A 12,191-nucleotide genomic window follows, 5' to 3' on the forward strand; every position below is an offset into this window, starting at 1 on the left:
CCGATTCCATTCATTCCGGACCTTAATAAGTTGTGGAAAGTGATCACTCTCTGTTCGTTGTTGAATCCTATATGCTGAAACCAGTGGCAATGCGGTTTCGTTTATTAATGTAAAGTCTATGTTGGATTTTTTTGTGCCACTTGAAAAGGTTACTTGTGCGGATGAGGTGTCCTCAGGGAGAGGCGTCAGGCAGCGCAATCCCAGGGTTTCAAATTTTATATATGTGCATGTTCCGTTAGGGTGTTTTGTGCTGCCTTCTCAAATCAAGGTTGACATCACCAGATAAAATGAGGATTGCGTCCTTATTTTGTTTCTGCAGCATTTTTAGAATATTGGTCAATGTTTCAATGTTTCCACTGTTTTGGATTTTGTTAGGGTGTACATATACGCTGATCAATAGTAAAGTTCTGTTGTTACCTGATGTTCTAATTTTATTGATAGCAGCCAATCAATTCCCAGGTCGATCTGTTTGATCACCCAGTTGATTTTTGTGGAGCAATACGTTGTGAGGACCCCCCTTGGGGTGTCCATGTTTTTGAGGTTGTTTTGCAGAGACGTTTATCCCAGAATAACCCGAAATTTGTATTGGCTCCATGCACCATGTTTCCTGCAACATGATGATTTCAAACTGCTGTAGAAAACTCAGAGCCGCCCTGTCAGTAACCAGATTTTTTAAACCGCGAGTGTTCCAGGAGCAAATATGGATATATTCTGGGTTTTCGTCAGGACCATTTGTAGTTGTTGTCATTTAAATCTTGCCTTTCAGCCTGTTTGACTGTTCAGGGAGTACCAATGAAGATCTGTTGGTGCATGCCAGGATGGGACGTGCTTTGGTGCTTTACAATTGTAATGTGGTCCCAACCGCTTAGGGAGGTTTCTACTCCCACGTCCCCTTTTAAGATTGAGACGCCCTTCTTTTGTTTCGGTACCAAAAGGCTAGGGTATCTGGGCGGTTTTAGTTTTTGCAGAGCGATGCCCCATGCACTAAACGTATCTTGATGTGCTAGAATTTGGTCAATAATGGCAGACGTGGCCCAGGATGTTAGCGTTGCCTCTTTATCTTTATTGTTTGGATGTGGAGTGATTACCACAGTCATCAATTCTGTTGTTGAAATGTGAGCCAGGGGCAAAACGCATTTATTAACTTCAGTATGGTGCCTCTATTTAGAATGTCAAAAGCCCCCTTCAAATTATAGCAAGGGATGAAAAGTAATTTATTTTCCTCTGGGGCCGTGTTGCCCTGCGTTGTCTCGTGTCCTGGGATTCTTTTTTGTGCCCCGCTGTTTGTGCAATCATATGACCAAGGATGGTAACCATGATCTAATATCTGTTTGTTGTTGCCTGCGGGTTGATTTATTACGGTCATGTTGTGTGCAGAGCTTGTGCATTGAGGATTATGTTCCCAGGGTTTGCCAGTTTCCTGCCTGTCAGTAGACCGCTGAGTTCCCTGTTCTGGGCACTGCCTGATGATAGTTCCATTTCCCTGGAATTCTCTTAAGGCCGTCTCTCCGTGCAAAAGGCTGCTACCCTGCTTGTTGCTGGAACGGGGGGTTTTCAGAGACTTTTGCTGTGATGTTGATAGATTAACAAAAGTGCTTGGTTCGCCAGTAGAATTGTCCTTGCTGGCTGGCCGTTCTGCCCTGATCTGTCTAGATTGGAGGATCTTGTTTCTGGTTTCAGTGCGTTCCGATTCCTTGGACTGCGTGCCATTTGATTTAGCAAACGATTTCCATATACAGCTTTGCTGGACCCCCTTTGTTTTTTTCTGTGCCTTCCTTTTTTTCGTTTATTTTCCCATTTCGAAAGAGATGATTCCTCCACTGTTGAATTGTTGGGAATTAAATCCTTCGATCCATGCTTGAGGGGTCCCATTTCTTGTGTGCTAAGGCATGATCTGCCCTCTGTGTTGCTCTGAGACATTCCCTGTTCGGATAAATGAATATCCTTGATATTATTGCTTTCCTCATGGGATATCTTTGTGTTTTGTGGGTTGTCCTTCTTCCTTTGGCTTTTGGGGGTCTTCTTGCCACAACTAGTAAGATGCTCTTCAGTTCTAAGGGTCTGGATTTTTAACTCTTTCAAGATGTCATTTAGGATATCCAGGGATCTTTGTGAGTTATCGCCTGTGATGGAGCACTGACATGTCACCTGCTGAGTGTATGAGTGGGTTTGAGGCCTCTTTATCAGATCATTCAAGGATTGTAGCTTGTTGTCGATGCTCACAATGTGGATGGCAAGGATGTTGAGTAAATCTACCTGAGTATCCTGCTTATCTGCTTGAAATTGGATGGCTGCTGATAACGCGTCCATTGTTGCTAGCAAGGCCTTCCACGAGTCTCCAGATGCTGATGGTTCTACGTTTGCTTTAGGCCCCGTTGTGTGGTCTGGTGAGTCTTCAAGTTGCTCTGGTTGCTCCATTGCCATGACAGCTGAGGATGCGTGCGTGTCGAATGTTGTTGTTGTTGTTATATTACAAGATGAGAGATCTTTTCGTGGTGAGCTTGTACTACAGGTAGATCTCATTTTTGTTTTGTTGTTTGCAAACTGAGTGCCCTGAGGTGTATCAATGAAAGCAAGGTCTATAATACCTTGAGAGGAGAACATTGGGGGAGTATTGACTAGATGAGGTACTAGTGACAAAGATAAAGACATAGTGAGAAAGGGTCAATCAATCAATAATTGTAAAGCGCGGCTACTCACCCGCGAGTGTCTCGAGGTGCTGGGGGAACTTTGTCTGAGGTGCAAGGGGAGGTTGTTCTAACTCTTTGATGCAGTGTAGGTGAAAGATCGTCCTCCAGCAGTGGTTTTATGGATGCAAAGGATGGTGGCCTGGGCTATCTGAGCGGAGGGATCTGGATGGGGTGTGGAAGGAGACGCAGTGGTTCAGGTAGGCTGGTCTTGCGTTGTGGATGGCCTTGTACAAGAGGGTGAGAAGCTTGAAGGTGATTTGCTTCTGGACTTGTAGCCAGTGGATCACAACTATCACTGTTGTTAAAAAGTTGATACATTCATATTTAATAGAAAGTATGCTACAAGTGACATACAAGCTCTATCCGATACTTCACTACAATTAAAGTCTAGCACCAGATGTTACTTAAAGTAAAACAGAAGCTCCAAAGGACCCAGACTGCTAACCTGTGCAAGCGTCCGAGTACCCCATTTTCTCTTAAAAAGACTTCAGGAGAAAATGATGCACAGGCATCCATTCACACTATGTGCCTCAAGCACCACGACAAGCACAATCCCACTGCTTTCATCACACAAAAAGTACCACTTTCACAGTAAGACCCGCAGTCACTCTACCTTTGGTTGTGAATTTCTTCGAGTGCATCCCCTTGTTACAATGCTACAAACTGCGTGGCAGGTCTAAATAGAATTTAAAATGAGAATAGGATACAAAGATGGCAGTGAAAGGTAACTTGCTAACCAAAATTTGAGGGTAAAAATGTAATTTTAGTGCAAGTTGAAAGGTATTAATCAACAGGCATTGTGGAAGACAGTGTAACTCTAAAGGAGCGTGGTACAGAGGAAAAACATGATACTCATTACCCAATACCTAGTCTTCTATGTCATGTTAAGGTGGGGGCAGGAGGATACGTAAGACTACAGGAGGGTAGGGGTATGAGGGAAGAAGCAACACAAAACGGGAGGGTACAGAGTGGGGAGAAGAAGCAATGCGAACAAGGATGAGGGGCAAGGGGAGGAAGCAACACAGACAAGGGTGGAAAAGGGAGAAGAAAGAGCAAAACAGACCACGACGACATGGGAAGAAAATAGTACCCCAGTCATAGCACGAGGAGTGGAAAGTCCGCAATCAGCACTTGGTCCAAGCTCCATATGAAAAAAGAGGAAGTGAAGCTGGCATGCACTGTTCTATTCGGAGCCACAACAATAAAGCAGGATGACTTAGGGGAATAAATTACATTTTTTTAAATGCACAAAGTCACCCTTGTCACTGGATATACATTTATTACTTAAAATAATCATATTGATTTCATAGTAATTGCCAAAGAAAATGTAGACCTCTTCACCACAACCGAAAGCTGTAGCATTTAGGTTCTTTTGACAAATATACTTAACACAAACATAAATTAAAATATGATGAAAATATCACACTAACAGTCTTTTATGGGATTCCTTGTGTCTTCCCCAAAGTTCGAAGCAAGGTGGTGCAACCAGTCATCTGCAGATCAAATTCACCTAAGGTAGTCCAACATCTGCCAAGGCTCTAGGCCCAAATGGCCTCCTTTTTCACTTAGCTATCTCTATTCTAGTATTTTTTATTTTTGCAGACTCCTTTTAAAGATTGTCGGCGCGTTTCAGGCATTACAAATTCGGCCTCATCAGTGCACCGGAAAAAAGGAAAGCTCATCAAACCTATTAAAAACATATCACAAGTACACATAAACAAATACACCTAAAAAAGCCATATATCAAGACAGACTAGGAGGAGGCACCATGTAATTTTGGAGGACACCTTAATAAAACCAAATAGTGCTGTTGTGACCATTCACATGCCTTTACTTATTAGGGCTAGACACGCATACCCCCATGGTCGGTGCACATTTCTAGTGATATCCACCATGCAACTTTTGGTGTTAGTTATCCAACGCCTCATCTTCCCCTCTGGTTTTTGACGCTTGGTAGTGTTTAGGAGCTTAAATGACTCATTTATTGCATTTGAATGCTACAAAGTAGTTCATATCTACAAATTGGGGCAGATTAGAACTTGCAAACACACACAGAATTGTGGAGCCATCGAGATTTTTAAGTCAACCAGATCAGGTTACTCAATAGTTACCTTATAAGCAGACAAACTACTTAAAAACCCACACAAAGCAAATAAATTAAAGCCAATGTCTTTCATCTCACTACAACGCTGGAATAATGCACCCGCTGTCCCTTTCATTTGTCTCGGGGAATCTGAGGAATCCCAGAAATTTGAACTCTGGGCTCTTAAACAACAAATAGGAAAAGAGCAGTTCATCTTCACTGTGCACGACTCTCAGGGAGCTTAGGCAGGAATAATGCAAAATAGCGTTTTAGCGTAGCCTTTGTGACATCCTGTAGAGCAGAGGTCTCCAAACTTTTTAATGTCGTGCCCCCACCAGTTGAAAAATAAAAATCATTGGGCCCCCCTCAGAATTTTTCACAATTATTTTATAAACGTGGCAATGTTTAAACATGTCTAAACCTATTTAAACATTGCCGTTAAGTACTGTTACCTTTTTAAAACTGCAATAACATGCTTCTGCTTAAAACAAAGGCCTGTTATCTGTATAATATTTATTTTGTCCAGAGTCTGGGGCCCCCCCTGGGATCACTTCGGGCCCCCCTAGGGGGGCCCGACCCCCAGTTTGAAGACCTCTGCTGTAGAGTAATTTCGGCCCATATTCATACTTTTTGACGCTAAACTGCGCTAACGCAGTTTAGCGTCAAAAATTTTTGCGCCGTCTAACGCCATTCTGAAGCGCCATGCGGGCGCCGTATTTATGGAATGGCGTTAGACGGCGCAATCAGACCGGCGCTGCCTGGTGTGCGTGGAAAAAAACCACGTAGACCAGGCAGCTCCGGCGTTGGGAAAAAATGACGTTAGGGCGTCTTAAAATGGCGCAAGTCAGGTTGACGCTAAAAAATCGTTGTAACCCGACTTGCGCCATTTTTTTTCGACGCCCATCCCCCATCAACATGACTCCTATCATTGTAAAGATAGGAGTCATGCCCCCTTGCCCAATGGCCATGCCCAGGGGACTTCTGTCCCCTGGGCATGGTCATTGGGCATAGTGGCATGTAGGGGGGCACAAATCAGGCCCCCCTATGCCACAAAAAATAAAAAATAAATACTTACCTGAACTTACCTTAATGTCCATGGGATGGGTCCCTCCGTCCTTGGGTGTCCTCCTGGGGTGGGCAAGGGTGGCAGGGGGGGTCCCTGGGGGCAGGGGAGGGCACTCCGGGCTCATTTTGAGCCCACTTGTCCCTTAACGCCATGCCTGACCCAGGCGTTAAAAAGCGGCGCAAATGTGCCGTTTTTGGCCACGCCCACTCCCGGGCGTCATTTTTGCCCGGGAGTATAAATACCACGTAAAGGCCTGGGAGTCATTTTTTAAGACGGGAACGCCTCCCTTGCATATCATTAACGCAAGGAAGGGGTTCACGCTAAAAAATGACGCACACTCCGGGCACTTTGGCGCCCGAAGCGTCTAACGCCATAGTATAAATATCAGTGTCATCTACAGCCGCGCCAATCCCAGAAGAAGGTAGTGTCTCTAATCTATCAGTACACATAATTTACAGGCAGAATGTTAAATGAACTACTACATGTCGGTCAACAAAACACTTAGGTTATAAAAAAGAAATGGACCATAAAAGGTATGCAAATGTTACTTCTAAACAAGTACCATGGCACTGTGCTGATGATAAAGAAAAAGTAACATGCAGCTCAGCACTGTAAACGCCTTCAGAGGAAATGTGCCCTATCAGCCTTGTGGGCTCATGTTGTAATACCTGGAGAGCGAGCCGGGCAGAGCAAAAGAAAATTGCGCAGCCTCCCGAAGTAGCCACCATTAAGATGAAGCGCAGCATATTTTAACCAAAAAAGCAACAATGGGATGTGTGCAGAAAATAAAAGACGTGCTTACAACTGGAATACAATTGTAGAACAAAAGTTTCCAGCTTCCTCGTCACGTATTATGAAAGTGCCAACAGGGATGGGGAGGGAGGGTGTTTAGCATGGCAAGTAAGGACGCCGAGCAGCTCCAAAGAGAGTAGGAAACAATTACCAATATATATATATATATATTTTTTTTATGTCAGCGTCATGGGAGGGACTAACACTGCAATAATGGTTTTAGGGTTTGCAGTGGAGGCTCGGGGTGGAATGGAGACCTGCTATAGGAATTGCACAGGATAAAAAGGCAGAACTGATCACTAGCAAGGAAGGATTTTTAAATTACACTGCAACCAACAAATGAAATCGCTTTAAGCCTGCAGTGTAAGTATACAACAAGTTGTACACTTACGCTCGACCTAATAGGTTTGTGCATGACAATGCATGCCATTCACACTGTCCATCATCAAAGAATGGTGGTGTACACGCAAGGAAAAGAACTTAAATAAAAAAATAAGTACTTTTGGAGTGCACAAGAGCATGTACGTTGTGCATATTTCCCTTCTGATCCAGCCATGCAGCACACAAGCATGCTAATGGGGTGTATTTCACATTTTCTATGGATGGACATTGGGTATACTTGCCCACTGGCATGCATGACACTAATTGTACTACATGTTGCACAACACCAACGTTCTGTGTAAGAACACAGCGTCTTCCTCTAACAAGCATTGGCAAAGCCAATAGGTCTCGTCTTTGTGAGATTTATTGGCTTTGTCAATGGTTCTTAGCTATGTTGCAACATGGCTGAAAGTAACGAAAATAAGCTATACAACACAGCCAGCGCTGAACGCGAAATTGCTTCAAAAAAAAAATATATATTATAAATAACGTTCTTCCACTCTACAGTGAAGCCAGCGCTGCTGTACAATATGGGGAAAAAACGTCAAAGCCATAGATCTTGCAGAAGCGAAACCTACTGGCTTTGCAAATGTTTGTTCAGTTATTGAAGAGCACAGCCAACTTTCAGTGGAGATTTTTTTTTTTTTTTTTTTTAAACAAGATCAAACTGTCAAGGCTTTGCTGAAAAGGGTGAAGTGTTGTGCCCTCAAGCCACTTCTAGGTAGACCGTTAATAGAAATAATTGCATGGTCTGTGTTCACAACTTTTTCTACGACTATTCACCTACGACAAAGTATCATAAATCATATGTAAATATCGAGGTGTTGTCTGGAATGAGCACACACAAATCAATAAAATCACTATACATATAGACTGGGTATTATGACACGCTTTTAGCGGTGGACTAGTACCACGTACGGCATGTAGCAAGAGTATGTATAGGATGGCCACAAGTAACTGACAGTTCAATTTAGACACTACCAGATAGTTTGTAGACAAACACAAACCATTTAGGACACGGAAATACCAGACTTTAGACCAATCGAAAATAAATGAGACTGTAATTTCCGGAAAACAATCTGCTAAATGCACATCGAAGTGAATAAAGATATCGTCTAGCCTACAGTTTTGTAAGTAGAGCCGCTTTCGCCGAGTCACGTGATAATCTTTGACAGCTAAATTGGGAGGAGCTGAAACAAGCAATTCCGAGCACGTATCTTTCCACGTCATTACGTCGGACCCGTTTTCGACCTTATTAAACGAGTCTTTAATTTAGACACATATAAACGCCCTTGTCACTAACAAAATCGATTCCACGTACTCACGAAGTCCATCTGATCGTGATGACCCGCTCCGGTACCTTCCACTGACGAAACTCACCTAAAATTCAGGAGCACCTATCTTCCTCTTCTCCGCCTGGGCTGTAAACAGGACGGAGTCCGCACAAAATGGCGCCCACAATTTATGTCTCGCGCATGCGCACGAAGAACATCAAGTCTGTTTCTAGTCTCAGCCTTCCAAGGGAACATGTACTAGCGCTTCTTTTCTCCCGCCTCACTTCCGGCTGCACTTTAGTTAACTGACCAATGGGCTAACTGAACCGGTGTTCCGTGCCCCCTGCCTTACCAATAAGCATTTTCAGGTCCACATCCGGATTCACATGGCCAATTACTTGTTGGTAAAATCTGAGTTCGCTGGTTCAGGAAGCCAATCAGTGTGGTTTTCCCGTAGCACGAATGACAGCCCACGTTTATCTTACCTGCAATCCTTTTAACCTATCAACATTGACCATAAATACTGACCAATGGGGGTGCCCAACGCCCAGGCCAATCGCAACCACAGAGCTGAATCTTCAGCGTAATAACTGACCAATGGGGTTCGGGGGACTGCCGTCGGCTCGGGCTCAACAGCTTGTTATGTCTGTGGCTGCTCTCAGCTCAGAGGTGGGGGAGTGCCGCTGAACTTTCCGTGGCTGTCGTGAGGTGGGGGCGGAGACGGGGTGTTGCAGGTAAGTGGGGGTGACTGCACTGAGTAGTACAGGAGTAGACAATGCGTACATTCGCACATAGGGGGCTAGAGAGGCACACCGGGGGGAGGGGTCGGCCACAGGGGCGCTAGTAGGTGAGGGTATTTCACCGGAGACCAGCGGGAAAAGGGTTCCCCGTAGCAGCTGGGCCTAATTATACAACTTGCATATCGCCAAGTGAAGGGACCGGCTGCACTGAACGTCAGCCTGAATGCTGTTCACGCAGGCCCCTCTCGGTACTGTACCAGGAGATGGTACTTGCCTTCCGAGCACTGTGGGAGGGCCTTTGGCCCCCGATCTGTTATCCGAACCTTCATTCTGTGTCCCCTTTCAGGTTCCGCATTGCCTACCCTCCAGGTAACCTCACACAGATACTACCCACGGCCGGAATTGGGGAGGTGGCGACTGCATTGCAAGAACAGTGTTCGGGTTTTTGCTACCACCCTGGGCCCCCTCCAGGATTGAGCCCATTAGGTCTGTCGCCACATTCAAGCTTTGGCTCCCCTCATGAGCAGCCCTAACTCTGCCTTAAAGTCACTCACATTACCGCTATCCTCCAAGGATTCAACTCGCACCTCATTGTAGACGCCGAAAATACCCTCTAAAGCGATTCCTTCTGTTAGCGATGGAAAGCATCCACGAAGAAGCACCCGTCCAGCTTCAGTTATCCTTATGTGAAACAAGTTTTCTCAACTAATGAGTAAGAGCGCGGTTTAATCACTGCAGTTGAACTTCATATGTACCTGTAGTTTAGAAGTTAAATGGTGTGCCACCGTTACGACTAACTACCATAAAAAAGAATGCAGTTTTCTCCCCTATAAACGGTGTCCAAAAGCCCCTCGGTGACTTTCGAAGTGTCGTTTATGTGCCCGAGCATAGTTTCGTTCATTCACGGTCATCATGGCGTTCAGCAAGCATTTACTGGTCCCTTTTCACCTTGCCATAGTGCATCCGCGTGCCATTCGTTCCCTGTGCTGAACCCTATAAGTGCCTAGTCACCCAACCCCAGAATTATGAATAGTGTAACTTAGTGGTTCCCAACCTGTGGTCTGGGGACACCTTGGGGTCCGTCAAACCTCCTCAGGGGGTCCGTGACTACTTAGAAAAATAAATAATATTAACAGATTAGGCCCCCAGCTTTCAGCAATGACGTGGGGGGTGGGGGGCTGATTCCAATAATGATTCATTGGGGGTCCTCTGGTTGCAGTAATGATAAAGTGGGGGTCCACAGAAGTCAAAAGGTTGGGAACCAATGGTGTAACTGATGCTCGTTTCTAAACCAGCAACCCATCGTACTTGACCACTGCAAAAGGTGGCAAAATCCAGATAACCTTCCTAGTTGTTTTATCCAGCGCTTCTATATATATATATATTTTTTTTTTTTGTTTCCACTAAACCTTGCCTCCCCCCCCCCCCCAATTATGCACTTGTAAACCCTTAAAGCTCGTACGTTTCTGGCCTTCCCCACTGTCTCAAAAACTGACTGCTCTCGCCACAGTGTCCAGTTGACCAAATTCTCTTGTCATAGTTGTCCTTATAATATTTAAAACACTCGCATTGTCCCACTGCAAGATTTCCCGCCTGTGCACCCAATCCCTGCGCTACCCTTAACTGCTCCGTTCCGTACTCTTGGGCGAACAAAGCCAGCCGCTGTCCTTCCACGCAAGTACCTCGTCCCATCTTTTCTGTAAATTACACAAATATTGTCTTTGGCCGACCTTGTATTTCTCAGAGTCCGAGGATTCATTTAATCTACTCCTCTGTCAAATGAGGTTAAACTTACACCAGATTCATGTGCTTTCCTTGCTCTCTACTGTTATGGAAGATCTGACTCACATAAAATCATTCTGCCCCCTCAGCTACAACTTCTTTCCCTAATCTGGAGAATGTCAAAATAGTCCATTTTTTTTCTCGCTTCCACGTCTTATACAGCCACAGGTTTCCATATTGCCTTGAGTAGAGCTGCTTCTACCTCTGTAGGTGCCAGTCATCGTCCTCTACATCTAGCTGCTGCTGTGCACACTGCAGCAGCCTATTCTCTACCCCATGGACTGGACCCCCTTGTAGACAAGAAAAACCGTCCCGGCTGTTCAAAGGCCCACTGATGGGTTTTTGTGGAAGTAAAGTAGTTAAGTCCCTTGTGTGACATGAGGGTTGGGTCATAGCAGACGGGGATTTCATTGCTAGCCCCACTCTAGCCTACTTGGAAGCCTTTCTCTTCCTCCTGAGAACTACTGCGCTGGTGCATCCCTCTGCTCTTACAGTTAACATGTATATTGTTACTAGAGTATAGTTTCCACCCTTCCAGTCTCTGCTGTGTCATATTAGTGCTTCTCTTTCAATTTAGGTAGTGTCAGAAACAACCCTCTTAAGTTGTCTTGCTTTGAGCGCTAAAGCAGTCTCGCCCTACAATCTCCTCAGTGGCACTACTTCTTCCGTCTCGAAGTGAAAATTGTTGGCACCCCCAAGTACTCCTTCTTAAAGAGTTCAGCTATCACTAGCTTCACGAGTACTTTCTATTCTCCCGTCGCATCACCTTGTTTTTGCATGCTTAGCAAGAGAACAGGATTAAAAAAGCAAGAGTCCTGAAAATGCTGTCTGTGGATGAGACTTGTTGGTTCCTTGAATACTCTGTAAGTTGTTCTCTGAAGAGATTGTTTTTTATTGAGACGGTAGAGTGGGTTGGAACGGTAGTGGTACGTTTAGATTTTTAGATTCTAGTTTCACAGTATGGTTGTAACGTGCAAGAGACAGGTCAGTGGGGTTACCTTAGAATCCAATATTCTTCCAAGCTAGACATCCTCACACTCTAGATGTGAGACGACTTGGGTCAAGAGGTTCTTAAGAAAGCCATTTTAGAAATGCATAGTCTGATTTATGTAACCTGAGTTAATGTATTTACCCTGTGTCTTCTTCACTGTGCCAGCGTTTCCTAAATCTAGAGTGATTCTTTACTCACCTTTTGCGTCCCAAGGTTGTGATCCTTTTTAGTGGCATGGTTTGAAGAGCTTCCTTATTCTTGTGGTGCTGTCACCAAATGTTAAATTTTGCAGCAGTTCCCCCTCCTGTCTTCACTGCAGGGAAAAAACGTTATTTTTGATTACACTTTTTTTTTTTTTTTTCTGGCACAGCAGTTCAAGGTGCTCTGTCGCA

General features: G+C 44.7%; 1 protein-coding gene and 1 long non-coding RNA gene across 2 annotated transcripts in view; one reads left to right on the top strand and one right to left on the bottom strand.

Moving 5' to 3' along the window:
* Nucleotides 1-8,586, bottom strand: part of LOC138259614 (uncharacterized) — a 63,664-nt gene extending 55,078 nt beyond the window's left edge. Inside the window, exon 1 of the long non-coding RNA XR_011198757.1 lies at nucleotides 8,393-8,586. This is a non-coding gene — a long non-coding RNA (uncharacterized lncRNA). The remainder of the gene's footprint in view (nucleotides 1-8,392) is intronic.
* Nucleotides 8,587-8,842: 256 nt separating this feature from the next.
* The window catches only part of ARID4A (AT-rich interaction domain 4A), a 360,940-nt gene continuing 357,591 nt past the window's right edge, over nucleotides 8,843-12,191 (top strand). The window contains exon 1 of the mRNA XM_069207594.1: nucleotides 8,843-9,020. The gene's annotated coding sequence lies outside the window, so the exon portion shown is untranslated. The remainder of the gene's footprint in view (nucleotides 9,021-12,191) is intronic.

Source organism: Pleurodeles waltl, chromosome 9 (genome assembly GCF_031143425.1).
Source record: "Pleurodeles waltl isolate 20211129_DDA chromosome 9, aPleWal1.hap1.20221129, whole genome shotgun sequence".
Taxonomy (NCBI): Eukaryota; Metazoa; Chordata; class Amphibia; order Caudata; family Salamandridae; genus Pleurodeles; species Pleurodeles waltl.